Raw genomic sequence first — 17061 nt, forward strand, 5'->3', positions numbered from 1 at the left:
AATATATATATATAATCATGGAAGAACTCCTTAATACCTGGAGAGATCTCTTTTTCATACCTAACAAGATAAGTTATGAGAGGCTCTTTTTTTTCGTTTGAATGGGGATGACTAGAGAAAATTTATTTTTGCAAAGGATTACTCAGCCATTGGAAAAGAAAAGAAGAGTATAAAACAGAGTTTCTAAATTTGTAAGGCAACATTAAGCCATGGATTCTTAATAAAATGTTATTAAAATTCTTTAATAGAGAAATTAAGGGAACAAAAACTTGCTTTTCAAGTTAAATGTTTGTCGCTATGCTGGGGCTATTGAAAACTTTCCTCATCACAGTGGCAACTAGTTGATCTGCATATTTTGGATGAAATCTGCATTGGTTTGGAAGTGGCCAAATTTGAGGTATACCACCCACATCAGTCAAATATGACTTTTATACCCTTGCTGTACACACTGTTGTTAGATCCTTATGTTCTAGCCAAATAACTTCTAGTTCATGTTAGAAGTCTCACGTGCTGGTAAAAGAAAAATTTTAAAGTCATGTATTTGCTGTTTTTCTTTCTTATCCTAAAACTTCTCTCTGATCTCTAGAATATTTCTTTAAGCAAACGTTTAAAGATAAAAAGAGAGCATAGTTAAATGCCAAAATTTTACTTGCAATTTTCCTTCCCAAACTTATTTCTCTTCTAGACTTCCTCATCTCAGTGAATGACATCACCTAAATGTTCAAGCCAAAAACCTAGGAATCATCTTTCATCCTCCCTATTCTCTCACTTCCCAGATCTAAAGGAATAAGACATGTTGGACTTTTGTTCCTATCTCTACTAGTACTGTTATTCAAGCTACCATAATCTCCGGCCTAGGCTCCTGTCATAGCTTTTAAGTGGCCAGCTACTTACTCTACCAATCCATTTTCTCTCTATAAATTAGAAACTACCACTCCAACTTGAGAACCTCCAACGGCATCCCACTGTACTTAGGACAAAGAAGAAATTCAGACTCCGGGTCTACGAGTCCTTGAACAATCTGGCCCTTACATATATTTTCTTGTTCTATGTTTCTTTCTGTTCCTTTCTGTTTCCTTGGTAGGTGTAGAATGAATCTATAGATCTTTAAGGCGGAAGTAAATTCAGTATCCTTTTCTGAGGGTAAAGGAAATACTTAGAATAATTTAGGGCCACACACTATGTCTATTAGTTGTACTTAAAAGTACCCTCAATAAGGCATTCAGTGAGTCTAAGAAAAAACCAGCAGATTACTTTAATTCCTACAACATGAATATTCTCGTAGAAAAAATTCAAAGCACATTTTTTTATCTGTTGTATTTAGTTACATATGCTGAGTAATGGAAGATTATAAACATAATATGTCTTGTGCATTAAAGAGGGACAGACTTTCTCAAGGACTATAATCAGTCTTTTGTTTATATATAAAAATGCAATGGTGACTGTATACTTTGCAATGCTGAAAAGTTCCATATTACTTTCGCTCTTGTTGTACTATGTAAAAATAATTGTACTAAATTTTTTTTTTATTTGAAAGTTATGTAAAAATGCTTTACAAGAGGAAAGTGATTTTCTCTTGGCTCCTCACAGGAGCAACGGAATGCCACTGTTTCAGGACTTTCATTGTGATATACAAAATGCTGACACTGATTATACAATTGAAAATGATGAATTGTTTTCCTCATTAGTATGGGAAACATTATAAATCCTTAAAACAAGATATTTTGCATAGATTTTATCCAACGGGACACTGGCAATTTCAAACTCTCCAAATCTTGAAGAAGCCAAATTAGTCTATGAAAATAAATATAGGCTGTCAATATTACTGTTATATCAGTTGTTACTGGGTAATAATTGTCAACAATGATTTTGCTATTAGTTTTGTAATCGACTAAAAAAGTATAGAATATAAAGAAACATAACAGAAATAGAAAACACAGCATTAAATTTTTTTATGTTAAGAATAAATATAAAAATCAAATGTAAAGAAATAATTTTGAATGACAAAGTGAACTAAAGTAGAATCACAATGTTTCTTGAGAATTTGTCCTAAATGGCAAAAATAAGAGCTAAGGACTCATCTTCTTAAAAACCTTAATGTATAATTGAAATCATCTCCAACATTTGATTAATAAAAAGATTTACTACTCTAATCAGATAAGAAAAACACCAACAGTGTTTATATATTGTTAAAAGATAATGCAACTTTTATTTATATCAAAAGAATTTTAAATACGAGGTAGCTCTCTCACAATTTTTCAAATAAGCTCTTACACTGAATAAGAGACTCAAAGCTCAGGAAAAATACCACTTTAATGTGCTGATTTTTAAAAAATTTTTAGACTGATTGGTTGGTAGCTGAAATAAATGATTATTTAAAATTAAAATTTAAATGGGAGGAAAGAGCTGGCTTAGAAAAGGGGAAAAGTAGCAGATAGTATGAAAAAAGATAGAAATGTTATAGATATAATAAAGCTTCTTTATTTCACTGGAAGCAATGTTAGGTATATAGACACAGTAGTACACTGGCTAAGGAGACTGTAACTTTGAGGAAGAGCTATGTCTTGCTCAAGATCAGTTTACTACTCCCTTCCTTAGGTGAGGGTCTAAGTTGTGCTGGGAATTATCTCCAAATCTTAAGGAAGTATTTTATCATGTCATTATCAATTACTGGTCTTCTAAATAACACAACATACTTAAATATGAAAAATTAAACAGTCCCTAGTTACTTCTTGGATATGGCTTGAGCATGAATACATTCAATATTTTTTAAATGATGGGACTTAGAACAATATGAACGAAAGGGCTTTTGGGCAGTAGTTTCGGGAAAAGGAGGGACAGAAATGTTGTATGCTTCAGTGATATTCTAGTAAATATGAAGCTTTTCTTGAGATAATAAGGAAAAGAAGAAAAAGCAAGGATGATGGGTGAGAAATACTTAAAAAAAATAACTACAAAATTTAGCGCAGACTAAGCTGTGCTCAAATTTGAAAAAAAAGAGAATTAAAAAAGCCTCTTTATTTAAACTTAAACTGTGATTTGCAAGTATGATTTGGGCATTAACTATTATTCATCTTTAAATAATTTAGAAAACTATAGAAAATCACAATCTGATTTTACTCTTTTTATCACGTTACCAGAAGCTGAATGTTTGACTACTAAAGTTATCCTCAGTCTCTCTCATTACTACTTGTAATTTTAGTCACTGCAGGAACCAAACCAAACCAAACCAAACCAAACCAAACCAAACCAAACCAAACCAAACCAAACCAAACCAAACCAAATGTCATTTTGTTCACTAATACCGATACACATGAAACAGCTGTCTCTAGATAATTAATAAAGGGAAGGTTTTCACAATTAAAGGAATATCTTTCATTTTCTTCTGGTTCCATTAAGTTTTTCTACTTTACAATCTAGATTTTAGACAGAGCCAGCAGAACCTACATTTCAAGTGTGAGGGAATTTTAAATCAAATGATTTAAAATGGAATGTTTTCTAGCAGTATTGCTCTCTGACACTGATGGTTTTGTTTTGGGATTTCAGAATATAAAACCATTTCCTCAAGATATTTTGTGTTCAGCATCAAATATTTAAAATGTCTCATTTCCAAGAGATCTGGTGGGAGTTCATGACAGATGTGTTATTTCTTTCTTTCTTTCTTTTTTTTTTAAAAACAGAATTATTTTGTCTAATTAGCACTGGTGATTTACCCATGGCAGTATGAACTTATTCATAGGAAAGAAAAGTCGACTAGCTTCTTTAGAGAAAAGAACAAACTGAGATAAGACAAAAGAAAGGCACTTTTTAAAAAGGCATTTTGCAGCAAATGCCCACAAACAGCCCACAGAGAGTCCACTTACTTATGCATCACCATATGATCAATCCAATTGCCTTTAGTCTCAAACAGAGAAAGCCTCAGTATGAAGCATTCTCCAGGTGTTAGTTTAGGTTTGTCATTATTTCCTATTTATAGACTCTGTCTAGTAAAAGAAGACAAATTACTGTAAGTAGGGGTAAATGTGATTAAATGAGTCATCTGAAGATAAGAGGGTATATGGACAAGGGTCATTAACACAAGTGACCTCTCTTTGCCTAGACCATATTTATATTTTCTGGATTTGAAAAAAACAATAAAGCAGAAATAATTTCTACTACATATATCAAAAGAAAACTCTATCCCTTTAACCCTATAACCATTTTCATGCTTTTGCAGTATTTTAATAACACTGTGATTGTGCCAAAATGCTCTCAGAATACACTAACTAGGAACAATATTCGAGAAATTATTCATTCTAAGGAATCTAATCCTAAACTGAAGAAACGTAGTTGTAATCAGACTAGATATAAGGCCTAGAATGTAAATTAACATATACCAAGATCATCTGAATCAAATGAAAAGTTTAAATTGATAAAGTTTCAATTAAAACCTCTCTACTCTTTCTTTCACCTGATTGTAGTCCCATATGGCAAGGTCAGCCCTTTCAGTGAACAAACAGCTCAGTCGCCTCCAGTGTAGCTGTTATCTTTCTCAACAAGGGGAGACATTTGGCACAGCCTAAAGCTGGGGCATGAACCCTGGCTAAGCTTAAGACATTTATCTGACAGCATCAGCTGACACTCCACAAACACATTTGCTCTCCATGACCTCAGAGCATTCGTGATTAATCAAAAATGTATCTTGGATCTTGAGAACAAGCTACAACCAGGCACACACAAAAAAGAATATGCTCTCGATCTCGCTTATCGACTCAAGAGGTATATTGAATTTAGAAATAGCAAATAGAATAAAATGATCAATATGTTCTCACTTGTCCATGGAAGAGCAAACTTTATCCCTCAAGCAAAAGACATTGATCATGTAAATGTTTCAGAAGTGCTTCCAAACTAAAGAATGCAAAATGTACCTGGCTTATTGGGGGTGGGGAAGGAGGCGTACCAAAGAGGAGCTTTTGCTTTAACTTAAAAAAAAAAAAAAAATCTTTAGTTTTTAGACATAAAGTGTATGTTTGCAGTGTGCTGCACTTTTAAAAACCTGTGTGTTCCACTTAAAACCTTTTTTTGGGTAACACATTGCCAAATGATCTTAATAAAACATTATAAGAGACTTTAAAACTTAATGAAGGAACATTATTTGTGCAGAGAAAACTCGCCTCATTTTAAATGAGACACAGTTATAACATATCCCCTATGCACTGTTTACAATTTATAATTTATAATTTATGTCTCTTGGTTCAAACTCACTATTTTCTGCAGTCATCTGCTAAGTAATATGATTGGCATGTGAATATTGTAATATTCTGCTTCCTAACACAGTATAATTTAGTATATTTTTATTTTCATTTTCACTTTCTAATAACAATACTAAACTCTAATTAAAGCAATGGGAAACAGAAGTCATATGCCCCACTCTTGATAATATGAAAATGATTATTATTTAAAAAATCTGTACAATTGAACTTATTAAATCCCCTTCTTGCCTGGTTACCCACTGGTTAGGTTACAGTTGTTCACGATCCTATGGCAGATCATTCCACTAAAGAAAAACTACATGTGCTCGTCCCTGTTGGCATGGCAAACAAACTTTCATAGCATGTGCTCACTCTATAAAATGGTGGTACTAATTAGAAGATATAAACTCATGCTGAGACATGATATGAATCGGCTTTATGTATCTACTAAGCTCACAGCAGTACTAGATTTATATTGTTGTTGCTTTAAACTAACACTAAACAGAAAATGCAACTTCTAAATCTGTACGATAAGAAAGCAAAAGTGATTGAGTTGAAAAACAAAACCTCAGCCCCTCATTTTTGGTTTCAGTTGTAAAATGCTTCCTGTGCACTCAGAGGTTGCCCAGCACTTCTCTCCCATATGTTTACCTAACTTAAATTCTTCAAACATGAATTGCAAGTACCAGATAGCACAGCTGTATGTTTTGACATCCATGGTGAAAATGAGCAGAAAATCTAACTGTTCCATATCAAGAAGTATTTTTACTAGTGCTAATGTGCCTTAAATACCTTGTTCCACAGATGAGTGGCCTGGCACCTGCTGCATGAGAAATAGCCAATTACTGTTCAGTGTCTCTAATTTTCTGATTCAATTAGCATGCTTCAGAGCTTTCCAGTTTAATTGCAAACTACTTCACAGTTAGCTCTCTGATTAATCATTGCCCATCTGCAAGCCATCGGAAAACTTAGTGGAACAAATTTGTGTACTTTGGAATGCTGGGAGCTTAGCAAATCAAACTTGTTTTGGTATATAAAGCTTTAATTTTGTTTGCCCTTTTCAGCTGCACTTGTAAGAAGCTCTGTACTGATTAAACAGGAAGTCCGGACAATAATATGCTACATTATGCATATAATTACTGTAAATACAACCGAGATTGTAGAAACATCATTTAAGGTTAGGCACTAACATGAATGGAGAAGGAGGTCAAGAAAACACATTTGGAATCAATTTCTTTCCATTATGACCAAATGTAAGTATCAAGGAAAAAAAAAAAGATTGTGTGACACATAGTGATGTCATTACAGCACCTGTTCCCCTGAAGGCATTTTAAATTCTGGCTTTTCATGTAGTCATAAAATCTTTCTTGTTATTTAATTAGTAGAGTACTAAGTTTTATAAGCTTTGTTTACAAAACATATATTAGGGATTTTAAAGCAAACTGGCACCACATTGTTTATGCTTCATTTTCCAAGCTTTCTTGCTGGTCCACTGAACGTATGAATGATAATGTCAGAAAACAAAACTGTTTTAATTGAGCTTTGGCTTGAGTTTAGATTATATCTTAACCTATAATCATGATTTCTTCATTTTTGAACAATGAAACATGAATTGCATATTTTGTTCACTCCTATGAACAAATACCATAGCGAGGATTTCACCGTGTATGAGAAAGGAGGCTGTATAAAATGAAGTCTAAAGTCCTTCCCAACTCTCAGTTTCTCTGGTTCACATTTTACAAAATTTAGAATTATTCTAATGTAGTTTTTAAAAAGCTTCTAAATATATCTACTACACAAGTAAGCTTGGGAAGGCAGGGACTATGTATCTAGCTTACCAGTGTATCTCCAGTGCCTCACAGAGGGCCTGCACATTCTTGGTGTTCAATTAATATTTTGGATGAAGGAAATGGAAGCAGTATGGGTTCTGAACTTTCCATGTCACGGTGCCAGGCTGGACACAGTGTTCTCCTTCTATAACCTCAACAGGATGCAGTCATGTTATCTCATAAAGATGTTGACAAATATCATCATTTTATAATTATTTGGCTGAAAGAATAAGAAAGGTACTTTGCTAATTATGATGTCCTGTAACGACTCGTTGTTAACAACAATGAAACGCAGAATTTTCCTATCTTTTATCAAGATCCTTAACAAGTTATGGGAATGTCTAAAAGTTGAAAGTTAAAACCCAACTGATAGCTCTAAAAACATTAAAATTGGAAAAATGTTATTTGGAAATTACACAATGAAAAAAAAATCACTTAGCATTTTTAAAGGTAGTCAAATATTCAGTGTGGAGTGACTTTCTGACTCCCTTAAAAGGAGACACATATGAGACCAAGATTCCATGAACTCTAATAGTTTCTATTCTGTCTCTGTTAAAGGCTATAAAACTCAAGTAGGCTGACTTCAAGCTTCTCTGAATTTCATAGGCAGCCAATGTAAGAAATGCTGAGAAGGCGTAATCTGATCACAGCAGCTCAGGCAAGTGAGCAGGCACGCTGCCACATTCTGCTGCCCACGAGCAGGGAAGCACGGCTGGAATCCCCACTAAGATCAAATTACAAAATAATCAAGCTTTGTGGCCAGGCGGGCACGAGAGGCTATTGTGGGGTCATGACATAAATCAGGGACTAGCATGGGCAAACTGGGCAGTCAAAACCCCCATTTTCTGTACCACACTTACAGTGTGGTTCTCTATGGAAAATAAGCTATTAATGATGTTCAGATTTTTAACTCAGAAAAGGGCAAATGGCTCTCCCCACACAAGCACCCACCAATTCAGTCTTATGTTTAGAGATAAGCAATTAAATCCCACACATCAAAGAAAAACAATGAGCTGTCCAAAATGGAATTTAGCCAAGCAGAGAACAAACTGGGCCTTGGTCTCTGTCCTGGGGTTCTCAATCCTACCTCTACCTCTTACCCACTGTGTAGCCGAATGTCTATGTATATCAGAAAGTAGCGATGAAAAAACTGAGTGGATAATGAATGAAAATGATTGCAGAGCACACTGAAAATGCTTAAAGGACCTAAATATGATTTGAGAGGGTAGCACATCTCGGGCCAAGAGAGCTATTTCCAGAAATAATCCTATTATGCAAAATGAGCAGTATATTCTTTGGGAAGTTGGCTGATACGGATGGTGCTAATATGGCACTAAACCCCAGACCATGATATTCTATAGAGAAGTGTTCATTTTAATACATAGTTCCCAAAGCTGAATGTGCTATAGAAATTATATTTTAGTTTCTGAGAAGTTTCAACATGATTGTCTATGTTGTATTAAACATGAAAGATAACAAAACTATAGAATAGTTAGCCTTTCAATAGAAGAAAAATATAAAAACCAGGTTAGAGATTACAGAGAACAATATAGAAGGACTCGTCGAGAACTACTGTTGGCAAAATTTTACTGATGGGCAGAAGAACTATTTCGAAGACAAAAAACAAGCAAAAACCTAAATGCAGTATGACCACGGCTTTTTGGTAAACAACAGTAGCAAGCACACCAACAAATCAATGGAAAACCAATTTGTAAGTACTTTCAACAGGGGGCTTCGAAGAAACACTTTTAGATGGTCCAATATGAACAGGGGGCCATGTGTTGGTTTTTTTCACTTTACCTCCAATGCACAGACAAATTACCATCAGTAATATCTTTCTTAGACATAAAAGATATATATCTACTTGCACACTACACATTCAGAGAGTGTTTTTAACTTTTAAAAGGCAAAAGATAAGTGGGAACTATAAAGTTCCCAAGAATTTTTACAAAATGAAAATAAAGGCAAAAAGTAGTTGCTTTTAGATAGAAAATCTTATAAGAGATATGAAATTTAACATCTACTGTACTTTAAGCCTATATCTTATTGATAATTTAAAATTATAATTAGTGTTCTTGGGACCGAATGCTACACAGAAAACTAAATATGCACATATGTATGAGATGTGAGATGCTGCTGCAGGAGAGAAATACCCTATTTTTAAAGCAAAAAAAAAAAAAAAAATCCTACTGAAGTCTATCCTTTCATTTATATGTCTCATGTAAATTACACATAATTTTAAATCTTCAACATGTTGAAAATGGCCAGGTCTCATGGCACGTCTCCGTTATTATCTTCCATTTTCACTTGGTTATGGCAATGGAGACTTTCTAGAGATATTTAGGAATTTAAATTATATAGCTTGAATTAAACCAAGAAATGACCACTATAAAAATTAATTTTTATTTATATAATTTGGTAAAAAGTATATAATTTTTCTTCTCTAAAGGCATTTTCTTATGCAGTAACACCACAAAAATAGCTTAAGTTTAAAATAGGGATTTCCCATATGGTTAGTCCACAGCAAGATAAAGTTGTAAATGAGGGGACTATGTGAAGAAAACATAAAAAAGCCTTAAGGGCACATACAAAAAAATGTGATATTGCGTGATTTACATACACAATTTTATTCCCCAAAATTCAAAGAAAAAAGCTTAATATGTCATAATTTAAACTGTATTTCACATCAAGTATTTGATTACGTATTTAACTCAAAGATACATAACTCAATTTAGAGCATAATGTGGGAGAGGAGTTAGTAAGAATCTAACCTTTTGCATTTCTTGACTTTTTTGGGCTTGTGGTAATGTTGTATTTATAGAGATTCTACACTTTCAAATTTAAGTCTTGAAATGTCAGAAAAATCCCAAAGCTGAGATCTCACAGAAGGTGATTTTTAACAGTCCTTAAAAGTAAAGACTTTATGATCTTCTGACAACTGGAGCTTTCACATTTTAAGATTTAAAATTTTCAGTCCTAATATTACATAAGCACACAATTGGTATACTTTTAAAGATTCCATCGTTTTTGATAAACCTGGAAAGAAGAGGAAAATGAGAATAGAAAAAGTTGTGAAGTTCAGGAATATTGTATAAGTACAAATATAAAGAAGTAATTACTTAAAAAGTCTTTTGTATTTAAACGTAGTCTTTTATAAGAATATATGTCCACAGTAAAAGAAATAACGTTCGGTTAATTTTTGATTTACAGTAACAAAAAAAATAGAGATCTCTCAATATTTTGGAGCTGGAACATGGATCAGGAAATAGAAGCCCAGAGAGGTTAAGTGACTTGATCAAGATCATACTGCTAATTATTTTTAGACTTATATCTAGAATATACCGGGTCTCTTGTCTTCAAGTTTCTTCCATAGCTAATTTTATACGTAATTCTTGGAATTCATTTATTTTCAATGTATCCTTCTACTAATGTGTCCTTCCACCAACTCTATAGTTTTCTCATCACTTAAACAAATATTTTCCCACCACTTACTATGAGCCAGATGTAGAGATTACAAAGATGATAAGACATGGGCTAATGTTATTCTTGGGTACTTTATAGTTCAGTGAGGGAGAGAGAACTGGTAAACAAATATGAAAGGAAATGCTTGATTTGATTAGAAAGGTGTCAGAGTCAAAGGTGACATCCAGTTTCTGATCTCTAGGATTAAAGACTGTGTCTGGACTAAATGATGTCTAAGTCTCTTCCTAAAAAATTTGAATTTCATTTTCTCTCCTTTCTAAAAAATTTGAATTTCATTTTTCCCCTCCACTCATCTTTTCATAGATAGACTTTTTAATAGGTAACTTATAAATTTCTAAATATTGAAAGTGATTTCAATGGAGCATAGTGATATGTTTATGAATAAATTCAATGAACAAAGCCTTTTACGTGCAAATAAGTTTGTGAAATTACGTGTTTCTTTAGTAAAGGTCTTTAATGTGTTAATGTGCATTGTAACTCCAAAAGAAAAATTTAATATGTGATGTTTCCTTTTTTTCATTAAGAAAAAAATCCCCCCAAAAGGACTAGCTTCAGACTCCTGTAACATTCCTTCAAGTGGTCTTCCCCATCTGATCCTACACACGCACTGGCCAGTTAATCCTCCTAAAATGTTGCTTTCATTGTTATTTCCCTGTTCAAGAACTTTCAGTGACTCTTGGTGGCCTGTAAATTAAAGTTCAAACTCCTCTGATCTTCTAGATGCTGATTCTATATTTCTCTTTAACTTTATCTCTCACAATTTCCTTAAACAAACTCCAGCCAAAATGTCACTGAATTTACCAAGCTCTTTCTGTCTCATATCCTACTACTCTTCTTTCCAGAGAATGCCTTCACCTCTCCACAAAATTACCAATGTCTGCTCTGATAAAATCTCCTTCAGGCTCTATCATCTCAATAAACAAACAGTATATAACCTCTGACCTCATTACCTGAACCACTTTTTATAAAGCTGTTAAAATCATCTCTTTATACTGGTATTTCTGTTTTACGTGTATATTTTATGCTTCTTTTGGCTATATTGTGTAAGCTCCTGAAGTCAGGCACAGGCCTTGAATGCCAGAATTTAGCACACTCTCCTGTACAGGCATACCTCGCTTCATTGTACATTACAAATTGAAGGCAAGACCCTTCACCAGTGAAAAGATTATGACTCTATTGCAATACTTGCTTTACTGTTGTGGTATGGAACCAACGCTACAAAAGACTACACCTGGTATCATTTATATGATGGTAATGGTGAGATTATTAGTGTCAAAAAATACCAGAGTAAAGAGAACCTAAATCGGGGGCCTAAATGTTCATTTACAAACTAAATACAGAGTAAATTATAGAAATATCAACCATTTTTTCCAAATGTCAAATGGTGACTGCTCAGGCATGTGTCTAACTTTGTTGACATGTTCTAAATGTATAATTGAAATATTTATTAAATATTGAAACACTACTATTTAATGTTTTCTTAACTTAAATACTTTTAAATAGCTTCAGCTTTTTACATGTAAAGGAACAGTTTCAGTTCCAAAAGAGATTTCTACCAACAATGAAGAAATTTTAAATAAGGAGGGTGATCCAGTAACGGAAATTTTAAAAGGTCATCTATTGTAATTAATAAGTTGATAAAATTATTTAATTTTAGACTACGGTGTAACTTTCTTTGGGAACTTTCTTCATAATTGATTTGGTCTTGCCTATTGAAAAAAATGAGTGTTCCATACCAATATTTGGCACTGAAATTATAAGTTATTTTGAAATCCGGAAAAAATTTAACCTCTAGTGATACAAGGTCTTAGTGACTTCTTACCTCATGAAACGTTCTCATTTTTAGATACAAATTTTCCCCTTTTAGCACATGAAACAGCTCTTGAATAAGTTTTGATTAAGTAAAAAAGTTTCTTTTAAAAGTAAGACATACATTGTTTTCATGTTTACTACATTTTTAACCACAGATGAAAATTAACTCCTTAATTGCCCTTCTTGAATATCTGAACATGCAATATTTTTTAACACATTGTTTTATATTCAGTAGTTTTGTAATTCTCATAATGTGATTAATTACATTTATTACTTGCATTAGTGTATGCTAGTGGAAGTGATAAAGTTATGTGTGTATTTTCTTCCTTTTTTAAACCCTTATTAGAGGATTTGGAAGGTATGAGCCGTGATAGCAGTGACACTGTTGGTCTCTTCTGCACTGTGCCCAGGACTTAGGACTGTACCCGGCACATAATAAATACTCAATAAATATTTGTAAATAAATTAATTTCTAGAATACATGCTCCATGAGAAAAAATAATTGACAGTTTATTAGTTAAAAATCTGGCCCTTGGATTCAGATCCATAGTGTTTGAATTCTGGTGCACTATTTCATAGCTGTGAGACCTCTCTAAACCTGTTTCCTCACCTGCAAAATGGAAGAATAATAAAATCTGCCTCATATGGTTATTGTGAGGATTAATCCACATAAATACTTGCACATAAGGAGCACTGAATACATGTTAGCCACTATTATCATCATCGACATCATCATTATCCTCTTCATTTGTCTCATTCTCCATTCAACCCCTATTCCAAGCATGTAGCATATGCTCAGTAAATAGTTGTTAAGCGAAGAAATGAATCAACGAAGTGCAACTGTAGCTGCATACAGAAATAGGTTTGACGACCCTCAGTACACTTGTAGGTAAAATCAGAGAAATAGCAGTTAAAAACATGACTCAAGGTTAGTGTGACTGAATTATTCTTATTTGAACCTGCTGCTGGAGATCTAGTCACAAAGTCCTAGTCATTCTCTAGTCCTTGAAGAACAGGTGTTCATTTTAATTACTTTTTGAACTTCTGGTAGTGCCTAGCACAGAGGTTTGTATCATTTATACTAAAAAAATAAAACAGAAAATATAAATTAAAAAATTCTGTTTAGCAACCAAGTCACATAAGGTAAAATTTGAAAACAAGTGAACACAGATTAATAGAATGGGTAAATGATAGAATTCTCATATTTAACTACATTACCTTGACAAATCCAGTTTGCTGCATTTATATTTCTTTCAATGTTGCTGTACACTGAAGTGTCATAGTGAGAATCATTACTTCTATACTTTCTAACTTAAAACTGCAGTAAAAATAATTGTGTAAATAGCAACTAAAGAGTTTTATTTCAATGAACTACCTCATTGTGAGTGGACAACAAAAGTCAGTCTCAGGTTGTATGTCTTTGAAATATTTATTTTGTCATTGATTTAGATTATTTTATATATCATTTTTTTTTTAGGCAAGGTAACCCTTGGTTGACCTCACAAATTGCAAGGACCTTGTTAGCTTACAATCCCTTATTTATTTTTTTTATGCCTACAGTATCTGGTCTTCCTAGGTGGTCTCCCATCCAAATACTAACCAGGCCCTACCCTGCTTAGCTTCCAAGATCAGACAGGATTGGGCTTGTTCAGAGTGGCATGGCTGTAGACTGATTTAGATTACTTTAGATCTTATATTTATAATATTTCTCAACAGAAATGTCCTATATTAAATACTGCTAAAAAGTTTCTAATTCATTTTGAGCTTCACTATGGAAAGATGCTATCGGATTATAAAGTAGCCTTGTTACACACTTAAGGCTTATATTAGTTCTTTTTTTAATTTATAAAAATGAATATGAACTTCAGCAACCAAGAGTTTAGTTTTTCTTTATTAAGACAAGATGAAAAGTGAATAATTATTTTACTTGAGTGAAAAAGGAAAGAAGACTCAGACATGTTAATCTTAAATTCCTCTATTTACTTGTGTGCGTTCTTGGTGCAATTATTTTGCTTCTACTGTATTTTCCAGACTGAAAATGCAACTTAAAAAAACATAAAGTCTATGGCCATGCCACCCTGAATGTACCTGATCTCGTCTGATCTTGGAAGCTAAACAGGGCCGGGCCTGGTTAGTACTTGGATGGGAGACCACATAGGAAGACCAGGTGCTACTGGTGTTAAAAATAAACAAACAAACCAACAAACAAATAAATAAATAAAATATCCATAAGCCCTTACCCTCTTCATCACATTGTCTCTCCCACAAATGTACTGAAAAAAGAACTGCTGGTCCTAAAAGCTAAAGTCAGTGGTTCCAAAACGTTAGTGAGTACACTGCAGCCTGACCAGGGGTACCTGCTAAAATGCAGGTCCTGGGCCTTCTCCAGGATTTACTTCCAATCTCTTAGGGTGTGGCTCAGGAGTCCAAATGAGCGAATGTGTGAGAGGGTGAGAAGAAGGAAAACTAACCAGTATTTGTTCTAGCTAAAATCTAAAAACTTCCTTCTGGTTTCTTCTTTCCTTCTTTGCCTCTTTTTACTCTCCCTGGGCTTGAATATGGGGCTTTAATTGCTTCTCAGATGCATTTCCAAACCTCTTGGGGATTCCAGAAACAAGCTTATACTGAAGCTGCCTGGTTATTTTTATTCAGGACCAGGGTTGCTGAAATTCCAAATCTTAAACTTGAAAGGACTACTAAACAAACACCAATTTAAAACATAAGTCTTCTTTCTCTAATATAATAATTGCTACAATAAACTGACTACTAATATGTGTTATGCACCGAGCTAAGTGCTTTACATACATTATCAGTCACTTTCAGGGAAGAAAAAAAAAAAATCCAAATCCAAATACTTCACCAGAAGCAAGAAGGTGGAGGGTTCTAATTCTGACTTTGCTAACTGAGTTCTAATGATCTTTGATTTTTATTGTTTGTCAACTGGGATGGGTCTCTTAAAGATAAATGAAGTTTGTCAAAAGCGTTGGTGAGAGAATACCTATATGTTCAAAGGATGTTTCTCTTCATCTAAATCCAACTATAATCTTGGGGGTTCCAAAATTCACATGATCTATTCAATAGTCTAACCTTTCCATTCCTTGATTTTCAATGACATCCTGCTCCATTCCACTTCAGCTACCCATTCTTAATGTTTGACTCTGGTCACTGCAGCACTCTTCTAAAATAATGAACCTAGACATTCTCCCAATTTGACCACAATCTATCTTTTTGACCATATTACTCAAATAATCTCATTCTAACCTTCAAAAAAATCTTACAGGGCTTCCATTATATTCACTCTCTTTCTCTATTAGCCTTTTTCTGTTTTCACTTTCCTCAGTGACTGCTTAGAGTCCATGATCCAACATTTCAACATGTTTTCCTAAACTACCCTGCCCCATAGTCCATTAAGTGCTCTTGACTGGAAAACTCTCAGTGTTGGATGAACCCAGCTGACTGGCTTCTCTCTGGCTAACAGATTGCTGTCCCTATAAACAAATCAACAACCACCATTGGGCCCTCAGCACTGCTCAGCCATTGTACTACGTAATTCTAGACAACTCTCCACATGTTATGATTTAAAGGTTAAAAAAAATCATAAAGGCACTAAAAGAGAATTTGTGTATAATTGTGGGGTGAGACTTAAGGCAAAACAATAAGATCTGAAATTACAGAAACAAATGATTGACATTTTTTGCTCCATAAAAATTAAAAACTGTATGGGGGGAAAAAGCACTCATGAGCAAAATAGAAAGACGAAAGGCAAATTGGGCAAAAATATACCACATAAAACAAGGATTGTTATTCGCCATTTACAAATGATGAATCAATAAGGAAATTAAAAAGACTCAATTAAAAAAAGACCTAGTAATTTATAAGATAGATATAAATGGGCAATAATTATATTAAAATGTTTAACCTTCCTGTTTATCAAATAAACACAAATTCAATTGAGATTTTTTATAGATTAGTAATGATTAAAATAATTAACAACACTTTTACTTTTCTAGTATCCTTTAGACTTTTAATAGCATTTGACACTGCAGACCATCCCTCTGATTCAGCATTCTCTTCCCCTGGATTTCTTTTCTCTCATTTGCTCCTTATTTCTCTGGTGGCCCCTTCTTTGTAGCCACCAGGGACCTTGCTGCAAAGCCACTAAATGCTGTGCTTCTCATCGAACATGTCCTCCAAGGATGACTTCATCAGTCCTCTCACTCGTAAATATCTATCTCTTGAGCTTCAGTCAATATATCTAATAGCTTACTGTTCATTTCTACTTGGAAGTCTTGTAGGTGCCAGAAACTCGGCAAGTCAAAACTGAACTCATAATTTTCGAACATGTTTTTCTTTGTCTTCATTTTCTCTTTTAATGATAGAATATCCACACAATTGCCTAAATCAATAACCTGAGTGCCAGCCTTGATGCTTTCTAACCTATCACCCATCAGGTTCAAGTCCTAGTGGCTCGCATCACATCAAAATATTTTCTCCTTTTCTCCTGCATCACCCAAGTCATCATAATCTAACTAGTCTTGCTTTGGTTTCTCATCATCCCATCATCTTCCAATACATTCCCCTTATTACAGCTAGAATGTTCACTGAAAAATGAAAATCTAATCATATTATATTCCGTTTCTTGGAATCCTTCTTTCTAATTTCTTTTACGAGGCTGAGAAGGCTCTCCATGATCTGGCTCCTGCTTA

The 17061-nt window shown here is 33.8% G+C and overlaps 1 protein-coding gene and 2 pseudogenes across 4 annotated transcripts in view; 1 reads left to right on the forward strand and 2 right to left on the reverse strand.

Annotated features, from left to right (window-relative positions):
- FAM172A (family with sequence similarity 172 member A) overlaps positions 1-17061 on the reverse strand; it is a 363025-nt gene that overhangs the window by 54129 nt on the left and 291835 nt on the right. The gene's annotated exons all lie outside the window — the stretch shown is intronic.
- LOC111732203 lies at positions 13907-14025 on the reverse strand (annotated as a pseudogene).
- On the forward strand, positions 14416-14534 carry LOC111732176 (annotated as a pseudogene).

This window comes from Pteropus vampyrus, unplaced genomic scaffold (genome assembly GCF_000151845.1).
Source record: "Pteropus vampyrus isolate Shadow unplaced genomic scaffold, Pvam_2.0 Scaffold11, whole genome shotgun sequence".
Lineage (NCBI taxonomy): Eukaryota > Metazoa > Chordata > Mammalia > Chiroptera > Pteropodidae > Pteropus > Pteropus vampyrus.